Below are 9,307 nucleotides of genomic sequence, written 5' to 3'. Positions count from 1 at the left end.
GCATACCTATTAAAGCAACCTTCCTCAAGTTCTTTTCCTACGTAAACTAGGTAAGTGAGGACTCAAAGTACTGGCATGTCTGAGGCTGTGACTGTTGCATCAGTGCTTCCAGCAGCCAACAACCAATCTCTATAAAGACACCTTTCTGTGATTGTGGTGGGACAGACTCTCAGTACCACATTCTCCTCCTGTGTCTGGGCGACCAAGAGGAGCTGTGGGACCTTTGTGCCTGGAGTTTTCACAGGACTTCAGGTTTATGATGCAGACAAACCAGTGGTTCATTGGATCAGAATAAAGGAGCTAGCACTGATGTAAAGGAAGCTGAAAGGGAAATTTGGAGCACACAGCTTGACCAAAAACCCTGTCAGTCGATACACAAAATGTCAGACAGACCTGACCCACTTTATTCTTCACATAATCATTGTACTCTGTCACACTAACATAAAACAGCTCATCCCACCCTGAACCAACCCAACTGAAACTAGGAGGGGTTTCTGGCCCGGTGAGACCTTGTCCTGCACTGTAAACAACACTGTACACTCAGCAAGAGGAAACCAGAAGTAGAGAGAATCCCTCCAGCTGTGTCATAGAAGAAAGCCCTGATCCAACCCATATGGCATGTGACAGGGTGAGCATATTTATCAGAGGTGAGGAGGGAATTTATAAGTACAGAGAAAGCACAAACATATTGCTTGTCTGTTTGGCATGGAAGGAGCTATAAATAGTATGACAATTGTCACCAGAAACCCAGGACAACCTCTGACCTGATTAGCAACCACACACTGTCCCTTTGGACTTTACTGATGCCATGCAGGTTGCAGTCACCAGCTCAGCTGGCTCAGTTGTCTTTTATTGCCTTTAAAACTGCCGTAGCAAAAGCTGCCTTTTCCAAGGACAGACAGAGGCTGGTTCTCTGCCTCAGAACCTGGTGTAGCTCCAGTGCTGATCATCATACAGTTGAGCAGTAGAGTTGTCCAGCTGGACCCTGTGCCTGCTTCATGGTGACAATTTTTTCAGACCTACTCTGTGTATTAGCTTATCACAGCAATATTTATTTAGCAGATACCACTTTGAAGCTGCTCCTGTAGAAATAGTTTGCAATATATTAACAAGGCTGTAATATTAGTCAAAAGTGTTTTTTTCATGTGTCACCAAATATTTGGTGTAAAAGAATCAGCAGACACAAGACAAATTCAGCCCTTATGATAAGTTAACCAATAGGTAAAACAAAAGGATGAGGGTGATCAGAGGTACCATAAACCACTCTCTCCTCCAAGACCCTGCAGCTCACAGCATGCTGCGTATAGTGCATGCAAGGTTTCAGCTTAAAACAATTCAATATGATCCAAATCCATCCAGACACAAAAAAATAATTCATCCTTTTTTCATGGATGGGCACAAAACAAACCATGCCAGAGTGCCATCCAGGGACAAATAGGTGTTTCTTGTTCAATGCATTTGTATGAGCTTGTACTGCCTGCCTGGCTGAAGATGGGCTTACAGGAAGGCCTGCAAGGATTTGGGTCACTTGCTTTTCCTAAACCACACATCCCATCGCTCTCCTCCCAGGCACAGCCACAGCCATCAGAACCCATCCAGCACCAGTCACAAAACAGCTCCTCCTGGCCCCACGCCTCCAGCAGCTGGGTCACCTTCTCCAGTGAAGGGCAAAGACAATCCTTATGGTGATGGGGGACTGGCAGTGCCCACTGCAGAAACCTCCCCTCTTTTCTTTCTTTCTCTGTTTCCCCATACAGGAAAAAGCTTCTGTCACAACAGCTGCTGATTCATTTTCTGACTTGGTGCCGAGCATGCCAGACATAACATTTGTTTGCTGCCAAAGTGGTAAAAACAATGAGTTACCAGCTCATTTTTCTTCAGTTGATTTTGTGGTGGGGGGAAATAGGAGCTTTAATTAGATAAGATGGAGAATGAATCCAATGAGATACAAACAGCAATGCTCTGGAAGACAGGAAAGGGGAGAGCATCTGAGGAGGTGCAGGAATAGCCATCACGAAACAAATGAGAACGAGGGAGTCCATGGTCAGTGGTGAGGGACTCTGTGGTCCCTTGCTGCCCTTCACCAATTTCTCATCTCTACACTTTCCACCACCCAGGTATCAACAGCTTCCTAGACCAGTAACTCTCAGATCCAACACTTTGCCTTCCAGACTGAGAGGAGAGAAGCCACCTAAAGACAGCTCCAATGAGGGCAGACAGGTATACTGGTCTTTGATGCTTTCCATCTTTCTTCCCTGATTTATCTTCTGTGATGGAGAAGACATTTATTTGCTTCTTAGAACATTGACTAATGATTTGCTCAGGAGAGAGAATCTACATCCAGCCCACATTTTGGAAGGGTTCAGGGCAGAGTGACCAGACTGAGATTTTGGCTTGCCTATTATACACTAGAGCCAAGTCTGGCTCCAGTGAGTGAAAAGTCATGGTAGCCAGTGTAAGGGTGAGGACCTGCTGTGGAAGGACCATCCAAAGCCACTATCCCAACATGACCATTATAATTTCATCTGATGATAAAGAAAAGGCAAAATCATTGAAAGGCTACAAGAAAGATTTTTAAGGCAGTTGGGGAACAATCATTCCACAGATGGAATGTGGCTGTGTGGTCAGATACTACAATTCATAGTAAGGATTCATCGAGGACTATTTATCTAATGCCTGGTAACCTCTCCAAAAACATGAGAAGAAAAAGCTCATTTTTATACCTTGCGAGCTCTTGCATTCTTTGCTTTTAATAGTTGTTTGCTCTCTTCATCTGAGGGGAATACAAAGAATGGCTATTTGCAAATGCAAGACCCAAGATCAAGGTGTCATTCTTGTTCACCAGAGAAAATAAAATAGACACTAGAGAAGTTCTTTAGAAGGAAGGAAGGATTTTCAAGAATACCAAATGAGGCACCTAGATACCACCAACAAGCCACTGAAAAAGCTATCCACCTTCCTGGAATATTTTCGGAAATTCACCTCATTATGTCAACTTGTATTCAGAACCTGAAAGGAGTATTTTCACCACCATACTCTCACAGAATGGCGAACAAGGGATTTAAGAGGTATCTTATGATCTCTACTCTCATCTCTGCTACACAACTAAACTATTCTTTCCTTGATTTGATCTACCTGCATCACTTCACAGGTCTTGTACAAACTGTCTCCCTGGATAACATTGCTAAATTACGTCACTATGGCAAAACATAAATGTTTAAGAAAATCTCAAGTGGCTCTCTCAACCAACCATGTTATGAGACCACCACTAAGAAAGGTTTCTCCCTCTCCCATGACCTTTTGCTGATTCAGACCTCACAGAAAGCAATGCTGCACTGCAGAACAATGCTCAAGCTGTGGATTGACATTCCTGACCATCCAGAGACACCCTGCCCTTCTTGGCTTCAGATGGACATGTAGTTTCTCAGCACCTTTGCAAATTAAGTCTAGAAACTATCACATTAAATTGTATTGCTGCATAAGGACCTTCATTTCCAGTCTTTTATCAGCAGGAATGATATTGCCATTCTATACACTAGTCCTATTTTTGTAATACTATGGTTCATCAGAAGTTTTTATGTTAATACCAAATCAGAAATAATACACATGTGATTCATAATAATCTAACTGAATGGCTGCACTGAATGTATTGTAAGAAATTCTGGTTAGGCAAGAAACTCATTAAAGAAATAGTGACTACTATTATCCCACAGCATATATCGTTCTACTGGAAATCTTCCTTGAGTAGTTTCTTTAATTAGCAATTTGATATTTTGAAATAGTGCGATCTCCACAACACACAATTTCTAACACAGACTTGGCTGGCAAAACAAAGAAAAACAAGCAATCTTTTCAGAGTTTGCATCTCTAGGGCATATCTTGTCATTTGCTGCTGTATATATGTGTATAACATGGTGGCACTGTTCTTGTGGGATTTTGATTCTTTAAAGTTACTCAGATAAAGAGCTTTTTTATTGGAACATTATATATTGCCATTTTTTCCCTTTTTTAGAAAATCTGTATAAAATATTTGCATAACTTTGGGCTATCCAAATAGAAGACATTGACCCCTGCTGTGTTCGAGTGAATGAATCATTTATGTAGGAGCTCATTGCACAGAACGTATGGTATTTTATCTTTGCTGGGCTTCTGCCAAATACAGTCTGTAACAATTTTTCCCCTTTGCCACATTTACTGCTTGATATCCTTTAAAATATACCAGCTCCAAGTGTGAGAAAGCAAAACAGATTCTGTCCAGCTCCGACTGAGAGCTGTATGTATGGATACCCCTGTGCTGGCAACCGAGGTGCCCTTGTTTTAGGAGAACATTCATTCCAGATCTGAGACTCTCCTTGCACTGACTGCTTTTAATAAACACTGAATCAAAGTTAATTTAAACCTGCAGAGAACTGCAGAATCCCAGGAGCAAGGGAAAACAGGGATCCTCTTCATAAACAACATAGGAACTGCCCCAGTGAGAGAGACAAACTTCCACTGCCTTGAACATCCCAGGCTCTGCAGTTACAGCTATCCTCCAGGTATCACTTAAGTGGTATCTGGGCAAGACATATTTCTGCCCAGAAGGGCAGGGAAAAAGATTCTTTCGTTAAGTGACTGAGGCACTGCATGGCCAAAGCCACTATTACACCAGGTTTGATTTGAAATAGTAAGAGAGAGGTCAGACTCTCTCAACACTGATCTCCTGGGGGAGAGGAGATAAGACAGAGTGCTAAGATTTCCATGGTCCCACATGAATAGATAAGGTCTGAATGAGCAGCCTCATATGTAGGCTGCTTCCCTAAGTGTTTTTCATAGCTTTCACTGGAAACCCTCATACCTTTCTACACTGAATCACATAATTATGGTTTCCACAAGAAATTCAGAGCAGGATCTCCTCCCACAAAATTTCCTCTCCCCTGCTCTCCTTTCATCACCAAAGATGAATATTTGTCAGCACTACCTCTACTGCTGAAACGGTTCACAAGCAGCTCCATTTAGCAGAGTCAAGAATACTTCCCCATGTGCAAGTGTCTAAAACGTGTTTGTGTGTGACATGAGCATCTCCATGAGGAATCATTCATTCAGGATACACTTGCAGTCTCGATATGCTCTCCCTGCTAAGCAAGGAGCTTCTTTTACAACAGACAGCCTCCATCATCAAGAGGTTCCCTTTCAGTTTCCCAGGAAAGCCTTGCTCAGATGGAGATACTGCTGGCAGGATGCAGCCCCGTTAATCTCTGCCATCCCAGTTCCTCATACCTGAGCTGTTCCCTGTCACAGGAGGCTCCCTTGTCATTACACCCTCCCACGTGCAACAGGAGCATAATAGCGTGGTTAAACCTGACCCTGGGTAAACTCCAAATACAGACAAGACACTGTTCTGAATTAATTCATCTTTTAGCAGCAGATTATTTCTGCTGTGAAATGTTTGCTCCTGCCCCTCAAAAAAGCAAGCCAGAGTTTATCACAGCTCTGCAAGTCCCTCCTGAGAGAGTCACCCAAGAACCTGCACTGACACAGGTGCCAGTGTTCCAGAGTTGAAAGTGCTGCTGTAATTACAAATTACATGTGACAGTTGTCTAAACTCCAGTTTTGGTTGCTCATTACTTCATCTATTATTAATTGTTTAGGCTGAAAATTTCTCCAGCTGGATTCAGCCTCAGGCTAAACTCTTTCATTTTGGCTGAAATGGCTTGTGTCTCTCCCAAGAATATATTTAAGGAAAAACACTCTCTTTTGCCCCTGTTAAAAGGATCTTTTTGTAATTTACTGAAATGTTCTCACAACTCTATGCTTCTAAAAGCAGCACCTTAAAATACTGGCAGACTTGACTGCCAGTATGTGAAACACATCTCTTCATATTGTCAGGGGCAGAGAAGGATCATAATTTGGCCGTTTTCAGCCTCAGACTTAAATACATGTAAAAAACATGTATAGGTATTTACACACACACACACACACACACACACACACACACACACACACACACACGTATTTAACTCCGACTACCCTCAGTGCTGAGCAAGCTTGGTGCCCTACTGTGCCAGACACAGAAGTGAGGGGACACACACAGAATCCAGCAGACACTAAGGACACTTCTGCAGCTACAGGGTCTGATAGAGCTTTCACTGCAAATGTGCCCTTTGGTTGCAGGTTCTCGGAGGTACCAGACCAGAAGAGGGCTGGAAGCAGGTCAAGCTGTGCAGGACACAGATACTACATCTCAGTGAAAACAAGAGAAGCAGCTACTGAAAGAGCCTGCGATGAGTCTGGCCACAGAGCAAGGTCTGACCTGTAGGCAGTGAAGATAACCCTGGATGCACATGGAGCAGCTAAGACAAGTCAAAATGTTCAAACACAGTTCAGCAAATAGCTTCTACTCTGAAAACAGCCAGAGGTGTCTCTACAGAGGTCTGTTCTACAGTGAGATAGAAGTGGAGAAAATGAGTATGTGGTTACTCAAGAGCACAACACAATGCAAGGGGGCTGAATGCAACCTGCATGAAAAATCTAAAGTTTCCTTCTTCAGGAATATCTGAAGTTAAAAACCTTATGACAGGCTAAAGACGTACCCACTTTCAGAAGGGGTGCACACCCAGTGACTTCTGGCCATGCAGAAAACAGGCAGAAAGCCCATCTGGCAGAGAACAAACCCTAGAAACACAGGAAGTCTTGAAACATCCAAACAGAAAGGTGAAAATTCAATCACTAAAAATTTTACCAATACAGTAGGGTCCAGAGATGTCACTAGGAAAAAGAAACCCCAGCACACATCTGCCTCCAAGCTAACTAGGAAAGCAAAATGGCCTCACTCTAAGAAATCAAAACACTTATAGACAGTTCTTACTACTCTGTGAACATGAGTCAGTACAAGTGAAAATGGTGCACAGATGGGCCAGCACAGAAGCAACAGAAGTGCTGTGATATTTACAAGGGGAAAAAAAAATCTTCTTTTACAAGTGTAAATATACCAGAGAAATCATCCGCTTGCAGCACAAACTGGGCTTTGATGTAGTAAATACTCCCACCAGGGAAGGCACTGGCTCTGCTGGGAGGGTAGACATTGCATCTGGAAGACAGTAGGCTCAAAGCACTGAGCTTTTCCAAGGAGTCACAATATGCACAAACATGTCAGACACACAGACCATTTTTATAGTCTTCATGCAACCAGCAGCAAGGGGCCAAGCACTGTCCCAGGCCATGGAGAGATGCTGAGAATGAAAGAATTGTGGTGGAAAGAGCTCTAACAGCTGGAAAGAGCATTGTGACAGCCCTACCAGCCTGGGCTCTGGTGCACTGCCCTTGACACTAGACATGCAAGAGCTTAAAGGCACATGAAACAAAGCTGGTGGTGTTCTGCATGGAGCCAAGAAAGCAGCACCTGAAGCACTCTGTGCAGCTCTGGAGGTCCTCAGCATAGGAAGGACATGGACCTGCTGGAACAGGACCAGAGGAGGGCCATGAAGGCAACCAGAGGGAAAGCATACAGGGAGACCTTAAAACACCTACCAGTACCTAAAGGGGCTATGAGAAAGATGGAGACAAATATTTTACCAGGGGCTGTTGCGATAGGACAAGGGGTAATGGTTTTAACTAAAATATTTGACTTTGACTAGATGCAAGGAAAAGGTTGTTTTACAATGAGGGTGGTGAAACACTGGCACAGGTTGCCCGGAGAGGTTGTAAATGCGCCACCCCTGGAAACATGCTCTGAACAACCTGAAGTTTGGGCTGAACTAGATGACCTTTAAAAGGTACCTTCCAGCCCAAATCCTTCTATGATTTTTGGGGCCCTCAGCCTCTCACAGAGCAGCAATAACACAGGGGGTCTTTTTCTCCACCCTCTATCTGGTCTCCCCCTCAGTGCAAGCTGCTCAGTTCACAGCGAGAGCACGGGGCTGAACTCTCCAGACTAATCACATTCCTCCCCACACGTCTTCCCCTCACCTGTAAAACAGCAGTAACAATATTTACACTTCTGCAGTTGGCTCAAGATGCGGGAATGAAAACTTAATTATCATCAGTGCTATTCATCTGTGAGGAACAGCACACAGCCCGACCACAGCAGAAATTAATGCAGCCCAAGGAGCCCAGAGTGGAGCTGCAGGAGACAGCACAAATCTCAACCCAGTGGTGAAAAGGTATGGCAGCTTTGAATGGGAAAGAAACAGTTTCCCCATCACTTATGAATTTGTTTATAGCGAATTAACACAGAATTTCATAATGGGTTTCCAGTATCCAGGTCAGGCAAATTCCTGCCATTCAGCTGCCCTGCCTGCTGACTCTGCAGTGACACACACTCTTGTGTTCTACGGGAAAACCATTTTTAAACAATAAATCCAGATTTCCAAACCTCTTGTCCTTCTAACAACTTTTGTGGGTTTGTGCTACATTGTCTCACTCTTTAAGACCTTTTTTTTCCCCAGTGTTGTGTGAAAGACCCAAGCACAGCAGGAGAAATTAATTAATGGAGCAGACAGCTATACTGCCATCAAATGAACAAAATTAAATAGTACCAGAGACTTACACTTATAGTCACTCCTAAGTATTTCACATGACAACAGCAGGGAAAACACAGTCCAGACTGTTGTTTTAATGTTGATAATATTCCAAAGTCCACACACTTACCTATTTCTCAGTGGAAATAAAACCTTTGACACCAGTGGGAATTCTGTCTGGGCACGAAGGCTGGTTGTTATATTATGATCTAGCAATAAGAGTCTGTTTTGATTGTCAGATGTTTAGCACCATTCCCTTCTATGCCTGCCCAGAGCACCTGGACTGACAAGCAGAGGACAAAACTTCAATGGAATTGTGTTAGACATGAATACATCTGGGCACTCACGTGCTTTCTGCCAAGGCTTGTGCTGCTGAGGAGTTCTCTACTACGGGCAGGGTTTATTTATACTTTGCAATCACCTTCCAGCAGCTGGAGGGCTGCCTAATGTGTCAGCCCACTCTGCTGCAGAGTGTTGGCTTTTTGCATCTCAGCTGATTTGTTACTGCTACACACATCCTGCTTGGATGCAAACCAGGACTGGGCACTACAAGGTTGCTAATTTCCCCCAAATCACGAAGATGTTAAGGAATATAGGGGAAAGGAAGGGGAGAAGGAAAGCATTATGATAACGAAATAGTAAGAGGAAAAAGAGTTAAAATGAAGACAGAAACAAAATTCAAAGGTGCACAAGTATGAGATAGCATCACTTCAGGGAACATATGTCAAAACAGTGTCAGATTTTTCCTCTGCTCATTAAGCCAACAGTTAAACACCCACCCGCACTGCTTTCTGCTTGCCCTGGAGCTC

Source organism: Cinclus cinclus, chromosome 15, assembly GCF_963662255.1.
Source record: "Cinclus cinclus chromosome 15, bCinCin1.1, whole genome shotgun sequence".
Classification (NCBI taxonomy): domain Eukaryota; kingdom Metazoa; phylum Chordata; class Aves; order Passeriformes; family Cinclidae; genus Cinclus; species Cinclus cinclus.
Note: the sequence above shows the minus strand (reverse complement) of the source record.